Here is a 20,882-nt window from a genome sequence, read left to right as displayed (position 1 = left end):
ATACAATTTTATTCATTGTGAATTCTAGGTAGCTAGCAAACAATTTCACTCGCACTCGCCGTGATTTATTGAAAATCCAGCATAAACAAATCCAATATAATTTTATCCTGGAAATACCCAAGTAATCTTATATCATTTATTATTGCTTATGACACCACTAAGTCAAAATTTTGAGTTGCACATGATCTTCTTGTGTTCCACGTTATATTGTACAAGTTCGACAAGTACACGAGGGGTTGCTACATTACTGACCTCGTTTGTTTAATTACAGAATGGATCATCTGCTAATATCTCGCTTCAGGTGACACCTGATGAATAAAATACTACCTTTACCGTTCAACGTAGTTGCCTGTGGTCACAGGCGTCTGGGATCACTTCTCAAGTAAATATCCCAGTAAAACCATACAAAATATGATACAAGTAAGAAAGGCCAGTGTTAGGAGACCATTTTCTGTTACTGACAAACAAAGATTGATGGATATAATGTATCACATTGTACGTCTATACTGCAGTATGACGGTTCCTTTACCCACCTAGTGTGAGGGAGGATTACGAGCTTAGTTGTGGCCGTGCTCTCACCTTCATCTTCCCCGGGGTAACCATGACATACAGAGGACAAACTAAGCATTGTAGGTGAATGGTTCAGAGAACCGACACGTTGATAAATTAGACACATGTGTAACTCTTGGGTATCTTTATAAAGATACCCAAGAGTTGCACATGTGTCTAATTTATCAAACTAAGCATTGCCCTGTGTTTACCCTGCACTGTGACTAGTTTACCCCTTGGTTCCGCCGACCTTGGTGTTGATCCTGCCCGTTGAGCTGCGGCCTCTGGCGGGCAACATCGGTAAGATAAAAAACGTCAAACTGGAGGTTCAGTCCTGGCCCCGCTGAATCAATCATCTGGCCATGCATCTCCCTACTCTGTATAGTGGGGCTGTGAATCTGGTTAGGACCAAGCGAACATGAAAGGCAAGGCGTCCTTCTGTTGCAAGGCCACTGACAAGTGCCAGCAGACACCTGTCTCCTGACTGTCCTTAGAATAAATCCCTTCGGCAATCCACTGCTTTGGTACACTGACTGCTGATAAGTAGTAAGCAACGGTACAGTGACTACTGATAAGTAGTAAGCAACGGTACAGTGACTACTGATAAGTAACAAGTAACGGTACAGTGACTACTGATAAGCAGTAAGTAACGGTACAGTGACTACTGATAAATAATAAGTAACGGTACAGTGACTACTGATAAGTAATAAGTAACGGTACAGTGACTACTGATAAGCAGTAAGTAACGGTGCAGTGACTACTGATAAGTAATAAGCAACGGTACAGTGACTACTGATAAGTCAGTCCAATAATCTTCAACGTTTTATAATACTGAGATTTGATAATCCAATAATGGAGAACCAATATTGGCAGGAATAAAGGAAAATTTATTGTTTGCAAGGTTCTTTTGCTTTATTGGAGGGCAGCCTCCGGTTACTGCCTTCCTCTGTCTTGTAACACAGTGAAGGGCAGTCTCTGGTTACTGCCTTCCTCTGTCTTGTAACACAGTGAAGGGCAGCCTCCGGTTACTGCCTTCCTCTGTCTTGTAACACAGTGAAGGGCAGTCTCTGGTTACTGCCTTCCTCTGTCTTGTAACACAGTGAAGGGCAGTCTCTGGTTACTGCCTTCCTCTGTCTTGTAACACAGTGAAGGGCAGTCTCTGGTTACTGCCTTCCTCTGTCTTGTAACACAGTGAAGGGCAGTCTCTGGTTACTGCCTTCCTCTGTCTTGTAACACAGTGAAGGGCAGCCTCCGGTTACTGCCTTCCTCTGTCTTGTAACACAGTGAAGGGCAGCCTCCGGTTACTGCCTTCCTCTGTCTTGTAACACAGTGAAGGGCAGCCTCCGGTTACTGCCTTCCTCTGTCTTGTAACACAGTGAAGGGCAGTCTCTGGTTACTGCCTTCCTCTGTCTTGTAACACAGTGAAGGGCAGTCTCTGGTTACTGCCTTCCTCTGTCTTGTAACACAGTGAAGGGCAGTCTCTGGTTACTGCCTTCCTCTGTCTTGTAACACAGTGAAGGGCAGTCTCTGGTTACTGCCTTCCTCTGTCTTGTAACACAGTGAAGGGCAGCCTCCGGTTACTGCCTTCCTCTGTCTTGTAACACAGTGAAGGGCAGCCTCCGGTTACTGCCTTCCTCTGTCTTGTAACACAGTGAAGGGCAGCCTCCGGTTACTGCCTTCCTCTGTCTTGTAACACAGTGAAGGGCAGCCTCCGGTTACTGCCTTCCTCTGTCTTGTAACACAGTGAAGGGCAGCCTCCGGTTACTGCCTTCCTCTGTCTTGTAACACAGTGAAGGGCAGCCTCCGGTTACTGCCTTCCTCTGTCTTGTAACACAGTGAAGGGCAGCCTCCGGTTACTGCCTTCCTCTGTCTTGTAACACAGTGAAGGGCAGCCTCCGGTTACTGCCTTCCTCTGTCTTGTAACACAGTGAAGGGCAGCCTCCGGTTACTGCCTTCCTCTGTCTTGTAACACAGTGAAGGGCAGCCTCCGGTTACTGCCTTCCTCTGTCTTGTAACACAGTGAAGGGCACCCTCCGGTTACTGCCTTCCTCTGTCTTGTAACACAGTGAAGGGCAGCCTCCGGTTACTGCCTTCCTCTGTCTTGTAACACAGTGAAGGGCAGCCTCCGGTTACTGCCTTCCTCTGTCTTGTAACACAGTGAAGGGCAGCCTCCGGTTACTGCCTTCCTCTGTCTTGTAACACAGTGAAGGGCAGCCTCCGGTTACTGCCTTCCTCTGTCTTGTAACACAGTGAAGGGCAGCCTCCGGTTACTGCCTTCCTCTGTCTTGTAACACAGTGAAGGGCAGCCTCCGGTTACTGCCTTCCTCTGTCTTGTAACACAGTGAAGGGCAGCCTCCGGTTACTGCCTTCCTCTGTCTTGTAACACAGTGAAGGGCAGCCTCCGGTTACTGCCTTCCTCTGTCTTGTAACACAGTGAAGGGCAGCCTCCGGTTACTGCCTTCCTCTGTCTTGTAACACAGTGAAGGGCAGCCTCCGGTTACTGCCTTCCTCTGTCTTGTAACACAGTGAAGGGCAGCCTCCGGTTACTGCCTTCCTCTGTCTTGTAACACAGTGAAGGGCAGCCTCCGGTTACTGCCTTCCTCTGTCTTGTAACACAGTGAAGGGCAGCCTCCGGTTACTGCCTTCCTCTGTCTTGTAACACAGTGAAGGGCAGCCTCCGGTTACTGCCTTCCTCTGTCTTGTAACACAGTGAAGGGCAGCCTCCGGTTACTGCCTTCCTCTGTCTTGTAACACAGTGAAGGGCAGCCTCCGGTTACTGCCTTCCTCTGTCTTGTAACACAGTGAAGGGCAGCCTCCGGTTACTGCCTTCCTCTGTCTTGTAACACAGTGAAGGGCAGCCTCCGGTTACTGCCTTCCTCTGTCTTGTAACACAGTGAAGGGCAGCCTCCGGTTACTGCCTTCCTCTGTCTTGTAACACAGTGAAGGGCAGCCTCCGGTTACTGCCTTCCTCTGTCTTGTAACACAGTGAAGGGCAGCCTCCGGTTACTGCCTTCCTCTGTCTTGTAACACAGTGAAGGGCAGCCTCCGGTTACTGCCTTCCTCTGTCTTGTAACACAGTGAAGGGCAGCCTCCGGTTACTGCCTTCCTCTGTCTTGTAACACAGTGAAGGGCAGTCTCTGGTTACTGCCTTCCTCTGTCTTGTAACACAGTGAAGGGCAGTCTCTGGTTACTGCCTTCCTCTGTCTTGTAACACAATGAAGGGCAGTCTCTGGTTACTGCCTTCCTCTGTCTTGTAACACAGTGAAGAGCAGTCTCTGGTTACTGCCTTCCTCTGTCTTGTAACACAGTGAAGGGCAGCCTCTGGTTACTGCCTTCCTCTGTCTTGTAACACAGTGAAGGGCAGTCTCTGGTTACTGTCTTCCTCTGTCTTGTAACACAGTGGAGGGAAGCCTCTGGTTACTGTCTTTCCCAGTCTTGTAACACAGTGGAGGGAAGCCTCTGGTTACTGCCTTCCCCTGTCTTGTAACACAGTGAAGAGCAGTCTCTGGTTACTGCCTTCCCCTGTCTTGTAACACAGTGAAGAGCAGTCTCTGGTTACTGCCTTCCCCTGTCTTGTAACACAGTGAAGGGCAGCCTCTGGTTACTGCCCTCCCTTGTCTTGTAACACAGTGAAGGCCAGCCTCTGGTTGCTGCCCTCCCTTGTCTTGTAACACAGTGGAGGGCAGCCTCTGGTTACTGCCTTCCCCTGTCTTGTAACACAGTGAAGGGAAGCCTCTGGTTACTGCTTTCCCCTCTCTCGTAACACAGCGATGGGCAGCCTCTGGTTACTGGCTTCCCCTGTCTTGTAACACAGTGAAGGGCAGCCTCTGGTTACTGCCCTCCCTTGTCTTGTAACACAGTGAAGGGCAGCCTCTGGTTGCTGCCCTCCCTTGTCTTGTAACACAGTGGAGGGCAGCCTCTGGTTACTGCCTTCCCCTGTCTTGTAACACAGTGAAGGGCAGCCTCTGGTTGCTGCCCTCCCGTGTCTTGTAACACAGTGAAGGGCAGCCTCTGGTTACTGCCTTCCCCTGTCTTGTAACACAGTGAAGGGCAGCCTCTGGTTGCTGCCCTCCGCTGTCTTGTAACATAGTGAAGGGCAGCCTGTGGTTACTGCCCTCCCCTGTCTTGTAACACAGTGAAGGGCAGCCTCTGGTTGCTGCCCTCTCCTGTCTTGTAACACGGTGAAGGGCAGCCTCTGGTTGCTGTCCTCCCCTGTCTTGTAACACAGTGAAGGGCAGCCTCTGGTTACTGCCTTCCCCTGTCTTGTAACACAATGAAGGGCAGCCTCTGGTTGCTGCCCTCCAGTGTCTTGTAACACAGTGAAGGGCAGCCTCTGGTTACTGCCTTCCCCTGTCTTGTAACACAGTGAAGGGCAGCCTCTGGTTGCTGCCCTCCGCTGTCTTGTAACACAGTGAAGGGCAGCCTCTGGTTACTGCCCTCCCCTGTCTTGTAACACAGTGAAGGGTAGCCTCTGGTTGTTGCCCTCTCCTGTCTTGTAACACGATGAAGAGCAGCCTCTGGTTGCTGTCCTCCCCTGTCTTGTAACACAGTGAAGGGCAGCCTCTGGTTACTGCCTTCCCCTGTCTTGTAACACAGTGAAGGGCAGCCTCTGGTTACTGCCTTCCCCTGTCTTGTAACACAGTGAAGGGCAGTCTCTGGCTGTTGCCCTCCCCTGTCTTGTAACACAGTGAAGAGCAGCCTCTGGTTGCTGCCCTCCACTGTCTTGTAACACAGTGAAGGGCAGCCTCTGGTTACTGCCCTCCACTGTCTTGTAACACAGTGAAGGGCAGCCTCTGGTTACTGCCCTCTCTTGTCTTGTAACACGGTGAGGGGCAGCCTCTGGTTACTGCCCTCCCTTGTCTTGTAACACAGTGAAGGGCAGCCTCTGGTTGCTGCCCTCCACTGTCTTGTAACACAGTGAAGGGCAGCCTCTGGTTGCTGCCCTCCCCTGTCTTGTAACACAGTGAAGGGCAGCCTCTGGTTGCTGCCTTTCTCTGTCTTGTAACACAGTGAAGGGCAGCCTCTGGTTACTGCCTTCCCGTGTCTTGTAACACAGTGAAGGGCAGCCTCTGGTTGCTGCCCTCCACTGTCTTGTAACACAGTGAAGGGCAGCCTCTGGTTGCTGCACTCCACTGTCTTGTAACACAGTGAAGGGCAGCCTCTGGTTGCTGCCCTCCCCTGTCTTGTAACACAGTGAAGGGCAGCCTCTGGTTGCTGCCATCCACTGTGTTGCTGTACAAGACCATGAATAGCACTTGATGTTGTGTACACGACGATGATTGGCTACTTAATGAAGTCTAAATCAACCACTGGGAGATCTGGGTGTTTACGGCACCACAGTTTGAAGTATTGTCAAGAACTACCAGATGATTAACCACTTAATTATGACACATAATTACGACCCTTGTCAGGGCACAATATTGTTTTCTGACGAATAAATCACCACGAGTGAGATGCCAGGACACCTGATGACAGGACACCTGAGTCCTGCAGCGTCCTGTGGCGAAGAAGGAGCATGTTGGTCGATGTTTCTTGTCAGTGTTCAATGTCGTCACTTAGGTGGTCAGCTATTAGACGTCCAGGCCACGACCAGTGGAAGCACCCAGTACCAGTAACCAATCTACGGTAATTCCATCCTCACCTGCCTCCTAGACAGTGGGTTATGTAGGAGAAGGGGAGACATAGAGCAGAGGCACTGTGTGAATCACTAGCAACAAGGTACAAGTCGAGAAAGATACAAGCGCGGAGGAACACTGCAGGAGGCCTGTTGACCCATACTGGGCAGGTCCTTCACAAATCCATCCCACTAACAGAATGAAAGCTACTCAGGCAATTAGCCTTGATAAATCTCTTTACTCATGTGCAAGTCCCACTCAAATCCAACCCCTCTCGCTCATATTTATCCAGCTTAAACTTGAAACTACCCAAGGATTTAGCTTCAATCACCCTACTAAGCTGACTGGTCCACTCATCAACTACCCTATTTCCAAACCAGTACTTGCCTATATCCTTTCTAAATCTAAATTTATATAATCTGAATCCATTATCCATCAAATATTCCAGAAATAAATAAAACAAACGTGGTGCCAGCACTAAAACAAGGAACACCACTGGTAACAATAAACTGACACGTTTAGTAATAAAGATCACCTGGAGAGGCGTCGGTATATATAGTATAAATTATGCCATATAAACTTACTGGATTTGTAGATGAATGGTTCAAAGAACCGACATGTTGTTAAATTAGACACATGTGCAACTCTTGGGATACCCAAGAGTTGCACATGTGTCTAATTTTACTGGATTTCTTTGACAGTCATACAGAAATAAGTGAGGTTTTAATTTGTTATGAATTATTGGGATTTTCATAAAAAAAAATCCATCAACATAGTTCAGAGAATGAATTTAATTAAATATAATTTTTGACTTTACAATATAATGTTAATTCTGTTATTTGTGTGAATATTGTAACTAGCATTGCACGGAATTAGAGCACCTTCCCCTACCTAAAATCAAACTAACTACCTTCTCCAAGAATTTCTCTCTCTCTCTCTCTCTCACACACAGATATATAACCAATAGATGTGGTGTGTCTAATAAGGTTATGTATATGCATGGTGTTCCCTCTATGCCCTATGGTGTATTGAGTAAACCGCTTACAGCAGAGCAGACAGACATGGCGCACATGTCTCTCCCTGTCTCTCAACACCTTGATGGACGCACACAGCAGACATGTCTCCCACAACACACATGTCTCTCCCTGTCTCTCAACATCTTGATGGACGCACACAGCAGACATGTCTCCTTCATATGTCTCACTATGGGGTAAGGACGTATGAGACACGATATATATAAATCAAGACTAAGGAAATCAAGGGACTGAACACCTACCAGACTAAAAGACTGAACACCTTTCTGGGCTAAGGGACGGAACGCCTTCTATCAAGACAAAGGGATTGAACACGTACCAAGGTTCTATAGAGGCTGGATACACATCATTCCTCCATTAACTGCACTCACTGTTATAAACACGGTCACGGACCAGGCTAGAGTGACTGCACTCACTTAGCATAAATACATAAATCCCTGAGTGTCGACAGTGTCAGCCAGTTTGAGAAACAATCTATGAGGAGAGGTCTATACCGGGACACTGGTAGACACCGTACTCGGACACTGGTAGACACCGTACTGGGACACTGGTAGACACCGTATTGGGACACTGGTAGACACCGTACTCGGACACTGGTAGACACCATACTGGGACACTGGTAGACACCGTACTGGGACACTGGTAGACACCGTACAAAAACACTGGAAGACACCGTACTGAGACACTGATGAACACCGTACTGGACCACCTGGTGGTCCAGCATTGTTATTCCCTTGAAGAGTGGTGACCCTGGTGCCACCTGGTGTCACCTGGTGTCACCTGGTGCCACCTGGTGCCACTTGTGATGCTCTTAAACAAACTTCGCTGGCGACGCTGTAAAAACCACTACACTGGTAGTGCTGTAAAAACCACTACACTGGTGGTGCTGTAAAAACCACTACACTGGTAGTGGTGTAAAAACCACTACACTGGTAGTGCTGTAAAAACCACTACACTGGTGGTGCTGTAAAAACCACTACACTGGTAGTGCTGTAGAAGCCATTACACTGGTAGTGCTGTAAAAACCACTACACTGGTGGTGGTGTAAAAACCACTACACTGGTGGTGCTGTAAAAACCACTTCACTCTTCACTAGATGTATCAACTATACGGGTGTCGTAACTCGGGCAATATTTGCATATTGTGTTGAGAGGAGAGTGAGCAGTTGCCTGAGCTTGCCTTGTGTCTGGAATATATTTCTCAGCTGCTCCTCAGCTGCCCTCCCACAACAATGTAACCACTCCCTTCAATGTTGAAAATGTGACACTTTCTCATGGGAAAATTTAATCCTTGCAGGTATGTGCAGTGCTATATTATAATGTATGTGAACGTATGTTGAATGTATGGGTATCAGAATGAATTTGATATTGATGTTGACGAAATAATTTCAGTACTAGCCATCAAATATGTGATGGTGTTAGATCAGAGTGGAAGAAAGTGATTTAAAAAACTCGAAGTACTGTTGGAGTGTAAGCAAGGTGACATCTATGAAGGTATTCACGGAAGCTGGTTATTAGGACTTGAGTCCTGGAGGTGGGAAGTACAGCACCTGCACTCTGAAGGATGGGTGGAGGTGGGAAGTACAGCACCTGCACTCTGAAGGATGGGTGGAGATGGGAAGTACAGCACCTGCACTCTGAAGGATGGGTGGAGATGGGAAGTACAGCACCTGCACTCTGAAGGATGGGTGGAGGTGGGAAGTACAGCACCTGCACTCTGAAGGATGGGTGGAGGTGGGAAGTACAGCACCTGCACTCTGAAGGATGGGTGGAGGTGGGAAGTACAGCACCTGCACTCTGAAGGATGGGTGGAGGTAGGAAGTACAGTGCCTGCACTCTGAAGGATGGGTGGAGGTAGGAAGTACAGTGCCTGCACTCTGAAGGATGGGTGGAGGTAGGAAGTACAGCACCTGCACTCTGAAGGATGGGTGGAGGTAGGAAGTACAGTGCCTGCACTCTGAAGGATGGGTGGAGGTAGGAAGTACAGCACCTGCACTCTGAAGGATGGGTGGAGGTAGGAAGTACAGTGCCTGCACTCTGAAGGATGGGTGGAGGTAGGAAGTACAGCACCTGCACTCTGAAGCATGGGTGGAGGTAGGAAGTACAGTGCCTGCACTCTGAAGGATGGGTGGAGGTAGGAAGTACAGCACCTGCACTCTGAAGGATGGGTGGAGGTAGGAAGTACAGTGCCTGCACTCTGAAGGATGGGTGGAGGTAGGAAGTACAGCACCTGCACTCTGAAGGATGGGTGGAGGTAGGAAGTACAGTGCCTGCACTCTGAAGGATGGGTGGAGGTAGGAAATACAGTGCCTGCACTCTGAAGGATGGGTGGAGGTAGGAAGTACAGTGCCTGCACTCTGAAGGATGGGTGGAAGTAGGAAGTACAGCACCTGCACTCTGAAGGATGGGTGGAGGTAGGAAGTACAGTGCCTGCACTCTGAAGGATGGGTGGAGGTAGGAAGTACAGCACCTGCACTCTGAAGGATGGGTGGAGGTAGGAAGTACAGTGCCTGCACTCTGAAGGATGGGTGGAGGTAGGAAGTACAGTGCCTGCACTCTGAAGGATGGGTGGAGGTAGGAAGTACAGCACCTGCACTCTGAAGGATGGGTGGAGGTAGGAAGTACAGTGCCTGCACTATGAAGGATGGGTGGAGGTAGGAAGTACAGTGCCTGCACTCTGAAGGATGGGTGGAGGTAGGAAGTACAGTGCCTGCACTCTGAAGGATGGGTGGAGGTAGGAAGTACAGTGCCTGCACTCTGAAGGATGGGTGGAGGTAGGAAGTACAGTGCCTGCACTCTGAAGGATGGGTGGAGGTAGGAAGTACAGCACCTGCACTCTGAAGGATGGATGGAGGTAGGAAGTACAGTGCCTGCACTCTGAAGGATGGGTGGAGGTAGGAAGTACAACACCTGCACTCTGAAGGATGGGTGGAGGTAGGAAGTACAGTGCCTGCACTCTGAAGGATGGGTGGAGGTAGGAAGTACAGTACCTGCACTCTGAAGGATGGCTGGAGGTAGGAAGTACAGCACATGCACTCTGAAGGATGGGTGAAGGTAGGAAATACAGTGCCTGCACTCTGAAGGATGGGTGGAGGTAGGAAGTACAGTGCCTGCACTCTGAAGGATGGGTGGAGGTAGGAAGTACAGTGCCTGCACTCTGAAGGATGGGTGGAGGTAGGAAGTACAGCATCTGCACTCTGAAGGATGGGTGGAGGTAGGAAGTACAGCACCTGCACTCTGAAGGATGAGTAGCGGTAGGAAGTGCAGTGCCTGCACTCTGAAGGATGGGTGGAGGTAGGAAGTACAGCACCTGCACTCTGAAGGATGGGTGGAGGTAGGAAGTACAGTGCCTGCACTCTGAAGGATGGGTGGAGGTAGGAAGTACAGTACCTGCACTCTGAAGGATGAGTGGAGGTAGGAAGTACAGCACCTGCACTCTGAAGGATGGGTGGAGGTAGGAAATACAGTGCCTGCACTCTGAAGGATGGGTGGAGGTAGGAAGTACAGTGCCTGCACTCTGAAGGATGGGTGGAGGTAGGAAGTACAGCACCTGCACTCTGAAGGATGGGTGGAGGTAGGAAGTACAGCACCTGCACTCTGAAGGATGGATTGAGGTAGGAAGTACAGCATCTGCACTCTGAAGGAGGGGTGGAGGTAGGAAGTACAGTACCTGCACTCTGAAGGATGGGTAGAGGTAGGATGTACAGCACCTTCACTCTGAAGGAGGGGTGGAGGTAGGAAGTACAGCACCTGCACTCTGAAGGATGGGTGGAGGTAGGAAGTACAGCACCTGCACTCTGAAGGAGGGGTGGAGGTAGGAAGTACAGCACCTGCACTCTGAAGGATGGGTGGAGGTAGGAAGTACAGTACCTGCACTCTGAAGGAGGGGTGGAGGTAGGAAGTACAGTACCTGCACTCTGAAGGATGGGTGGAGGTAGGAAGTACAGTACCTGCACTCTGAAGGATGGGTGGAGGTAGGAAGTACAGTACCTGCACTCTGAAGGATGGGTGGAGGTAGGAAGTACAGCACCTGCACTCTGAAGGAGAGGTGGAGGTAGGAAGTACAGCACCTGCACTCTGAAGGAGGGGTGGAGGTAGGAAGTACAGTACCTGCACTCTGAAGGAGGGGTGGAGGTAGGAAGTACAGCACCTGCACTCTGAAGGATGGGTGGAGGTAGGAAGTACAGCACCTGCACTCTGAAGGATGGGTGGAGGTAGGAAGTACAGTACCTGCACTCTGAAGGAGGGGTGGAGGTAGGAAGTACAGTACCTGCACTCTGAAGGATGGGTGGAGGTAGGAAGTACAGTACCTGCACTCTGAAGGATGGGTGGAGGTAGGAAGTGCAGTACCTGCACTCTGAAGGATGGGTGGAGGTAGGAAGTACAGTACCTGCACTCTGAAGGATGGGTGGAGGTAGGAAGTGCAGTACCTGCACTCTGAAGGATGGGTGGAGGTAGGAAGTGCAGTACCTGCACTCTGAAGGATGGGTGGAGGTAGGAAGTGCAGTACCTGCACTCTGAAGGATGGGTGGAGGTAGGAAGTACAGTACCTGCACTCTGAAGGATGGGTGGAGGTAGGAAGTACAGTACCTGCACTCTGAAGGATGGGTGGAGGTAGGAAGTACAGTACCTGCACTCTGAAGGATGGGTGGAGGTAGGAAGTGCAGTACCTGCACTCTGAAGGATGGGTGGAGGTAGGAAGTGCAGTACCTGCACTCTGAAGGATGGGTGGAGGTAGGAAGTGCAGTACCTGCACTCTGAAGGATGGGTGGAGGTAGGAAGTACAGTACCTGCACTCTGAAGGATGGGTGGAGGTAGGAAGTGCAGTACCTGCACTCTGAAGGATGGGTGGAGGTAGGAAGTGCAGTACCTGCACTCTGAAGGATGGGTGGAGGTAGGAAGTACAGTACCTGCACTCTGAAGGATGGGTGGAGGTAGGAAGTACAGTACCTGCACTCTGAAGGATGGGTGGAGGTAGGAAGTACAGTACCTGCACTCTGAAGGATGGGTGGAGGTAGGAAGTGCAGTACCTGCACTCTGAAGGATGGGTGGAGGTAGGAAGTACAGTGCCTGCACTCTGAAGGATGGGTGGAGGTAGGAAGCACAGTGCCTGCACTCTGAAGGATGGGTGGAGGTAGGAAGTACAGCACCTGCACTCTGAAGGATGGGTGGAGGTAGGAAGTACAGTGCCTGCACTCTGAAGGATGGGTGGAGGTAGGAAGTACAGCACCTGCACTCTGAAGGATGGGTGGAGGTAGGAAGTACAGTGCCTGCACTCTGAAGGATGGGTGGAGGTAGGAAGTACAGCACCTGCACTCTGAAGGATGGGTGGAGGTAGGAAGTACAGTGCCTGCACTCTGAAGGATGGGTGTAGGTAGGAAGTACAGCACCTGCACTCTGAAGGATGGGTGGAGGTAGGAAGTACAGTGCCTGCACTCTGAAGGATGGGTGGAGGTAGGAAGTACAGCACCTGCACTCTGAAGGATGGGTGGAGGTAGGAAGTACAGTGCCTGCACTCTGAAGGATGGGTGGAGGTAGGAAGTACAGCACCTGCACTCTGAAGGATGGGTGGAGGTAGGAAGTACAGTGCCTGCACTCTGAAGGATGGGTGGAGGTAGGAAATACAGTGCCTGCACTCTGAAGGATGGGTGGAGGTAGGAAGTACAGTGCCTGCACTCTGAAGGATGGGTGGAGGTAGGAAGTACAGCACCTGCACTCTGAAGGATGGGTGGAGGTAGGAAGTACAGTGCCTGCACTCTGAAGGATGGGTGGAGGTAGGAAGTACAGCACCTGCACTCTGAAGGATGGGTGGAGGTAGGAAGTACAGTGCCTGCACTCTGAAGGATGGGTGGAGGTAGGAAGTACAGTGCCTGCACTCTGAAGGATGGGTGGAGGTAGGAAGTACAGCACCTGCACTCTGAAGGATGGGTGGAGGTAGGAAGTACAGTGCCTGCACTATGAAGGATGGGTGGAGGTAGGAAGTACAGTGCCTGCACTCTGAAGGATGGGTGGAGGTAGGAAGTACAGTGCCTGCACTCTGAAGGATGGGTGGAGGTAGGAAGTACAGTGCCTGCACTCTGAAGGATGGGTGGAGGTAGGAAGTACAGTGCCTGCACTCTGAAGGATGGGTGGAGGTAGGAAGTACAGCACCTGCACTCTGAAGGATGGATGGAGGTAGGAAGTACAGTGCCTGCACTCTGAAGGATGGGTGGAGGTAGGAAGTACAACACCTGCACTCTGAAGGATGGGTGGAGGTAGGAAGTACAGTGCCTGCACTCTGAAGGATGGGTGGAGGTAGGAAGTACAGTACCTGCACTCTGAAGGATGGCTGGAGGTAGGAAGTACAGCACCTGCACTCTGAAGGATGGGTGAAGGTAGGAAATACAGTGCCTGCACTCTGAAGGATGGGTGGAGGTAGGAAGTACAGTGCCTGCACTCTGAAGGATGGGTGGAGGTAGGAAGTACAGTGCCTGCACTCTGAAGGATGGGTGGAGGTAGGAAGTACAGCATCTGCACTCTGAAGGATGGGTGGATTTAGGAAGTACAGCACCTGCACTCTGAAGGATGAGTAGTGGTAGGAAGTGCAGTGCCTGCACTCTGAAGGATGGGTGGAGGTAGGAAGTACAGCACCTGCACTCTGAAGGATGGGTGGAGGTAGGAAGTACAGTGCCTGCACTCTGAAGGATGGGTTGAGGTAGGAAGTACAGTGCCTGCACTCTGAAGGATGGGTGGAGGTAGGAAGTACAGCACCTGCACTCTGAAGGATGGGTGGAGGTAGGAAGTACAGCACCTGCACTCTGAAGGATGGATTGAGGTAGGAAGTACAGCATCTGCACTCTGAAGGATGGGTGGAGGTAGGAAGTACAGTACCTGCACTCTGAAGGATGGGTAGACGTAGGATGTACAGCACCTTCACTCTGAAGGAGGGGTGGAGGTAGGAAGTACAGCACCTGCACTCTGAAGGATGGGTGGAGGTAGGAAGTACAGCACCTGCACTCTGAAGGATGGGTGGAGGTAGGAAGTACAGCACCTGCACTCTGAAGGATGGATTGAGGTAGGAAGTACAGCATCTGCACTCTGAAGAATGGGTGGAGGTAGGAAGTACAGTACCTGCACTCTGAAGGATGGGTAGAGGTAGGATGTACAGCACCTTCACTCTGAAGGAGGGGTGGAGGTAGGAAGTACAGCACCTGCACTCTGAAGGATGGGTGGAGGTAGGAAGTACAGCACCTGCACTCTGAAGGAGGGGTGGAGGTAGGAAGTACAGCACCTGCACTCTGAAGGATGGGTGGAGGTAGGAAGTACAGTACCTGCACTCTGAAGGAGGGGTGGAGGTAGGAAGTACAGTACCTGCACTCTGAAGGATGGGTGGAGGTAGGAAGTACAGTACCTGCACTCTGAAGGATGGGTGGAGGTAGGAAGTACAGTACCTGCACTCTGAAGGAGGGGTGGAGGTAGGAAGTACAACACCTGCACTCTGAAGGAGGGGTGGAGGTGGGAAGTGCAGTACCTGCACTCTGAACGAGGGGTGGAGGTGGGAAGTGCAGTACCTGCACTCTGAACGAGGGGTGGAGGTAGGAAGTGCAGTACCTGCACTCTGAACGAGGGGTGGAGGTAGGAAGTGCAGTACCTGCACTCTGAACGAGGGGTGGAGGTGGGAAGTGCAGTACCTGCACTCTGAACGAGGGCTGGAGGTAGGAAGTACACTCTGAAGGATGGGTGGAGGTAGGAAGTACAGTACCTGCACTCTGAAGGAGGGGTGGAGGTAGGAAGTACAGTACCTGCACTCTGAAGGATGGGGGAGGTGGAGTACAGTAGGAAGTACAGTACCTGCACTCTGAAGGATGGGTGGAGGTAGGAAGTACAGTACCTGCACTCTGAAGGATGGGTGGAGGTAGGAAGTGCAGTACCTGCACTCTGAAGGATGGGTGGAGGTAGGAAGTACAGTACCTGCACTCTGAAGGATGGGTGGAGGTAGGAAGTGCAGTACCTGCACTCTGAAGGATGGGTGGAGGTAGGAAGTGCAGTACCTGCACTCTGAAGGATGGGTGGAGGTAGGAAGTGCAGTACCTGCACTCTGAAGGATGGGTGGAGGTAGGAAGTACAGTACCTGCACTCTGAAGGATGGGTGGAGGTAGGAAGTACAGTACCTGCACTCTGAAGGATGGGTGGAGGTAGGAAGTACAGTACCTGCACTCTGAAGGATGGGTGGAGGTAGGAAGTGCAGTACCTGCACTCTGAAGGATGGGTGGAGGTAGGAAGTGCAGTACCTGCACTCTGAAGGATGGGTGGAGGTAGGAAGTGCAGTACCTGCACTCTGAAGGATGGGTGGAGGTAGGAAGTACAGTACCTGCACTCTGAAGGATGGGTGGAGGTAGGAAGTGCAGTACCTGCACTCTGAAGGATGGGTGGAGGTAGGAAGTACAGTACCTGCACTCTGCAGTACCTGCACTCTGTACAGTACTGCACTCTGAAGGATGGGTGGAGGTAGGAAGTACAGTACCTGCACTCTGAAGGATGGGTGGAGGTAGGAAGTGCAGTACCTGCACTCTGAAGGATGGGTGGAGGTAGGAAGTGCAGTACCTGCACTCTGAAGGATGGGTGGAGGTAGGAAGTACAACACCTGCACTCTGAAGGATGGGTGGAGGTAGGAAGTACAGTGCCTGCACTCTGAAGGATGGGTGGAGGTAGGAAGTACAGTACCTGCACTCTGAAGGATGGCTGGAGGTAGGAAGTACAGCACCTGCACTCTGAAGGATGGGTGAAGGTAGGAAATACAGTGCCTGCACTCTGAAGGATGGGTGGAGGTAGGAAGTACAGTGCCTGCACTCTGAAGGATGGGTGGAGGTAGGAAGTACAGTGCCTGCACTCTGAAGGATGGGTGGAGGTAGGAAGTACAGCATCTGCACTCTGAAGGATGGGTGGATTTAGGAAGTACAGCACCTGCACTCTGAAGGATGAGTAGTGGTAGGAAGTGCAGTGCCTGCACTCTGAAGGATGGGTGGAGGTAGGAAGTACAGCACCTGCACTCTGAAGGATGGGTGGAGGTAGGAAGTACAGTGCCTGCACTCTGAAGGATGGGTGGAGGTAGGAAGTACAGTACCTGCACTCTGAAGGATGAGTGGAGGTAGGAAGTACAGCACCTGCACTCTGAAGGATGGGTGGAGGTAGGAAATACAGTGCCTGCACTCTGAAGGATGGGTGGAGGTAGGAAGTACAGTGCCTGCACTCTGAAGGATGGGTGGAGGTAGGAAGTACAGTGCCTGCACTCTGAAGGATGGGTGGAGGTAGGAAGTACAGCACCTGCACTCTGAAGGATGGGTGGAGGTAGGAAGTACAGCACCTGCACTCTGAAGGATGGATTGAGGTAGGAAGTACAGCATCTGCACTCTGAAGGATGGGTGGAGGTAGGAAGTACAGTACCTGCACTCTGAAGGATGGGTAGAGGTAGGATGTACAGCACCTTCACTCTGAAGGAGGGGTGGAGGTAGGAAGTACAGCACCTGCACTCTGAAGGATGGGTGGAGGTAGGAAGTACAGCACCTGCACTCTGAAGGATGGGTGGAGGTAGGAAGTACAGCACCTGCACTCTGAAGGATGGATTGAGGTAGGAAGTACAGCATCTGCACTCTGAAGGATGGGTGGAGGTAGGAAGTACAGTACCTGCACTCTGAAGGATGGGTAGAGGTAGGATGTACAGCACCTTCACTCTGAAGGAGGGGTGGAGGTAGGAAGTACAGCACCTGCACTCTGAAGGATGGGTGGAGGTAGGAAGTACAGCACCTGCACTCTGAAGGAGGGGTGGAGGTAGGAAGTACAGCACCTGCACTCTGAAGGATGGGTGGAGGTAGGAAGTACAGTACCTGCACTCTGAAGGAGGGGTGGAGGTAGGAAGTATAGTACCTGCACTCTGAAGGATGGGTGGAGGTAGGAAGTACAGTACCTGCACTCTGAAGGATGGGTGGAGGTAGGAAGTACAGTACCTGCACTCTGAAGGAGGGGTGGAGGTAGGAAGTACAGCACCTGCACTCTGAAGGAGGGGTGGAGGTAGGAAGTACAGTACCTGCACTCTGAAGGAGGGGTGGAGGTAGGAAGTACAGTACCTGCACTCTGAAGGAGGGGTGGAGGTAGGAAGTGCAGTACCTGCACTCTGAAGGAGGGGTGGAGGTAGGAAGTGCAGTACCTGCACTCTGAAGGATGGGTGGAGGTAGGAAGTACAGTACCTGCACTCTGAAGGATGGGTGGAGGTAGGAAGTACAGTACCTGCACTCTGAAGGAGGGGTGGAGGTAGGAAGTACAGTACCTGCACTCTGAAGGAGGGGTGGAGGTAGGAAGTACAGTACCTGCACTCTGAAGGATGGGTGGAGGTAGGAAGTACAGTACCTGCACTCTGAAGGATGGGTGGAGGTAGGAAGTGCAGTACCTGCACTCTGAAGGATGGGTGGAGGTAGGAAGTACAGTACCTGCACTCTGAAGGATGGGTGGAGGTAGGAAGTGCAGTACCTGCACTCTGAAGGATGGGTGGAGGTAGGAAGTGCAGTACCTGCACTCTGAAGGATGGGTGGAGGTAGGAAGTGCAGTACCTGCACTCTGAAGGATGGGTGGAGGTAGGAAGTACAGTACCTGCACTCTGAAGGATGGGTGGAGGTAGGAAGTACAGTACCTGCACTCTGAAGGATGGGTGGAGGTAGGAAGTACAGTACCTGCACTCTGAAGGATGGGTGGAGGTAGGAAGTGCAGTACCTGCACTCTGAAGGATGGGTGGAGGTAGGAAGTGCAGTACCTGCACTCTGAAGGATGGGTGGAGGTAGGAAGTGCAGTACCTGCACTCTGAAGGATGGGTGGAGGTAGGAAGTACAGTACCTGCACTCTGAAGGATGGGTGGAGGTAGGAAGTGCAGTACCTGCACTCTGAAGGATGGGTGGAGGTAGGAAGTGCAGTACCTGCACTCTGAAGGATGGGTGGAGGTAGGAAGTACAGTACCTGCACTCTGAATGATGGGTGGAGGTAGGAAGTACAGTACCTGCACTCTGAAGGATGGGTGGAGGTAGGAAGTACAGTACCTGCACTCTGAAGGATGGGTGGAGGTAGGAAGTGCAGTACCTGCACTCTGAAGGATGGGTGGAGGTAGGAAGTACAGTACCTGCACTCTGAAGGATGGGTGGAGGTAGGAAGTACAGTACCTGCACTCTGAAGGATGGGTGGAGGTAGGAAGTGCAGTACCTGCACTCTGAAGGATGGGTGGAGGTAGGAAGTACAGTACCTGCACTCTGAAGGATGGGTGGAGGTAGGAAGTACAGTACCTGCACTCTGAAGGATGGGTGGAGGTAGGAAGTGCAGTACCTGCACTCTGAAGGATGGGTGGAGGTAGGAAGTGCAGTACCTGCACTCTGAAGGATGGGTGGAGGTAGGAAGTACAGTACCTGCACTCTGAAGGATGGGTGGAGGTAGGAAGTACAGTACCTGCACTCTGAAGGATGGGTGGAGGTAGGAAGTACAGTACCTGCACTCTGAAGGATGGGTGGAGGTAGGAAGTGCAGTACCTGCACTCTGAAGGATGGGTGGAGGTAGGAAGTACAGTACCTGCACTGTACTGTGCAGTCATGCGAGTGTCAAAGAGAATCATGTTAAATATTTACCACACTCACAAGATTGCTAGTCTTAGTTTTCTGCCTCATAAACATTTAAGATAGTTGATAATTTATAAACCTCAACTCAGTTTCAATATACACTTTACCTATATGTTTCTTAATAATTCTTATTCCTGTAATATACACTTTCCAATTTATGAAAGCTGGTCTTACATGCAGTCACGGAGGCGATGATTCTCAGAATCACTGGTTGAAAATATGAGATGCAGTGAAACTCATTTTGAGATCAATTTGTAACTTGCGTTGGAAGAGCGAGTGTGATGATTACATAGTTAGGGAATGATGATGCTGTAATTAACAGTTTAACTCACCTTCATAAGTTGGTAACTCTGTTACCTCACGTAAGTCGACGCTGCTGGGAAGGGAGAGAAGAAAGATATAGATATGAGAGAGTACACTAGAAATACAGATAAGAGAGCACCTTACAATCTGTCGCAAACTTATCTGCTGATAATGTAGCATGTGTCAGTCACCAATCTGTCATAACTAAATCACTAAACACCTTAACTACTGTACTAGCACTGAAGAATGCTCTACAAGTATTACCTCCACACATTTCAATACTTTTCATCAAATCCCTTGAAGAAGACATCATTGCAGTGTCTCAGAGGAGCCATGATAGCACTCGTCTACGAAGAGGGTGATGCAACAGGTATTTAACACACTAATATGTCATCTACTAATACCATCAGAAATATCTGAGAATGTGATGAACAAGAAGTTGTACTGAACCAGACATAATGTTCTCACAGCTTGCCAATTTGTCTTCAGATCACAAAGAACACTAATGATGCAATAATGAAAATACTTGACAGGGTTCACACAGCACTGGGAAGGTGCAAGTTCCCCAGTGAACATTTTGTTGATCAAAGTACAGTAAGACTTTTTGACAGAATTGACTACAAAAATCTTCGCGAATTCAATCACTACTGACTCAGAAGGTACACAGATCCTACTGAACTAACGGAGAACAACACCTAGTCCTCAACATAATAAATTAGGTGTGCCCCAAGGTAGCATCCTGAGTCCTGTACAACAATGATTTAGAGAATCCCACACAACCCCTTGAGTCAGCACACTACTGATGATATGTTGCGGCCCCCTACCAAACTAGTGGTTAAATAGTTAACCTACCGGCCGGCAGTACCACTGGGTACGTCATCAAGCCCATTGTGGGGACTGCTGAGCCGGCCTTAGAGCATTAAGTACCTAAACACCTCACGGTACGCATCTAAGCAGTAGGTACCTGAACACCTAATGGTACACATCTACTGGCCTTAGAAGCAGTAGGTACCTGAACACCTAATGGTACACGTCTACTGGCTTTAGAAGCATTAAGTACCTGAACACCTAACGGTACACATCTAAGCAGTAGGTACCTGAACACCTAATGGTACACATCTACTGGCTTTAGAAGCATTATGTACCTGAAGACCTCACGGTACGCATCTAAGCAGTAGGTACCTGAACACCTAATGGTACACATCTACTGGCCTTAGAAGCAGTAGGTACCTGAACACCTAATGGTACACGTCTACTGGCTTTAGAAGCATTAAGTACCTGAACACCTAACGGTACACATCTAAGCAGTAGGTACCTGAACACCTAATGGTACACATCTACTGGCTTTAGAAGCATTATGTACCTGAAGACCTCACGGTACGCATCTAAGCAGTAGGTACCTGAACACCTAATGGTACACATCTACTGGCCTTAGAAGCAGTATGTACCTGAACACCTCACGGTACGCATCTACGCAGTAGTTACCAGAACACCTAATCGTACACATCTACTGGCAGTAGAGTATTCTACTGGCTTCTACTGACGTTAGAGGAAGCGCCCACCGCAGCTCACTGAGTCTGTTGGCCTCAGTTACTTGACGGCCGCATTCAGTGAGCTTGCAGCATGGTGTTCGGCAAGCAGGATTAACCGAACCTACTTGCGGTGTGTCAATTGGTCTTGAAGGCGGTAGATAGTACTCGCCAGACTATCTTACGGTGTACTTCTACCGGCCTTGGAGAGTATTTACAGGAC

The 20,882-nt window shown here is 50.4% G+C and overlaps 1 protein-coding gene across 1 annotated transcript in view; it reads right to left on the bottom strand.

The window, feature by feature from the left end:
• LOC128684972 (beta-1,4-glucuronyltransferase 1) overlaps positions 1-19,214 on the bottom strand; it is a 245,786-nt gene extending 226,572 nt beyond the window's left edge. The window contains exon 1 of the mRNA XM_070099638.1: positions 19,160-19,214. The gene's annotated coding sequence lies outside the window, so the exon portion shown is untranslated. The remainder of the gene's footprint in view (positions 1-19,159) is intronic.
• Between the last annotated feature and the right edge of the window lie 1,668 nt (positions 19,215-20,882).

This window comes from Cherax quadricarinatus, chromosome 5 (genome assembly GCF_038502225.1).
Source record: "Cherax quadricarinatus isolate ZL_2023a chromosome 5, ASM3850222v1, whole genome shotgun sequence".
NCBI classification, from domain to species: Eukaryota; Metazoa; Arthropoda; class Malacostraca; order Decapoda; family Parastacidae; genus Cherax; species Cherax quadricarinatus.
The sequence above is the reverse complement of the archived record's forward strand: the minus strand, read 5'-3'. Positions and strand labels throughout refer to the sequence as shown.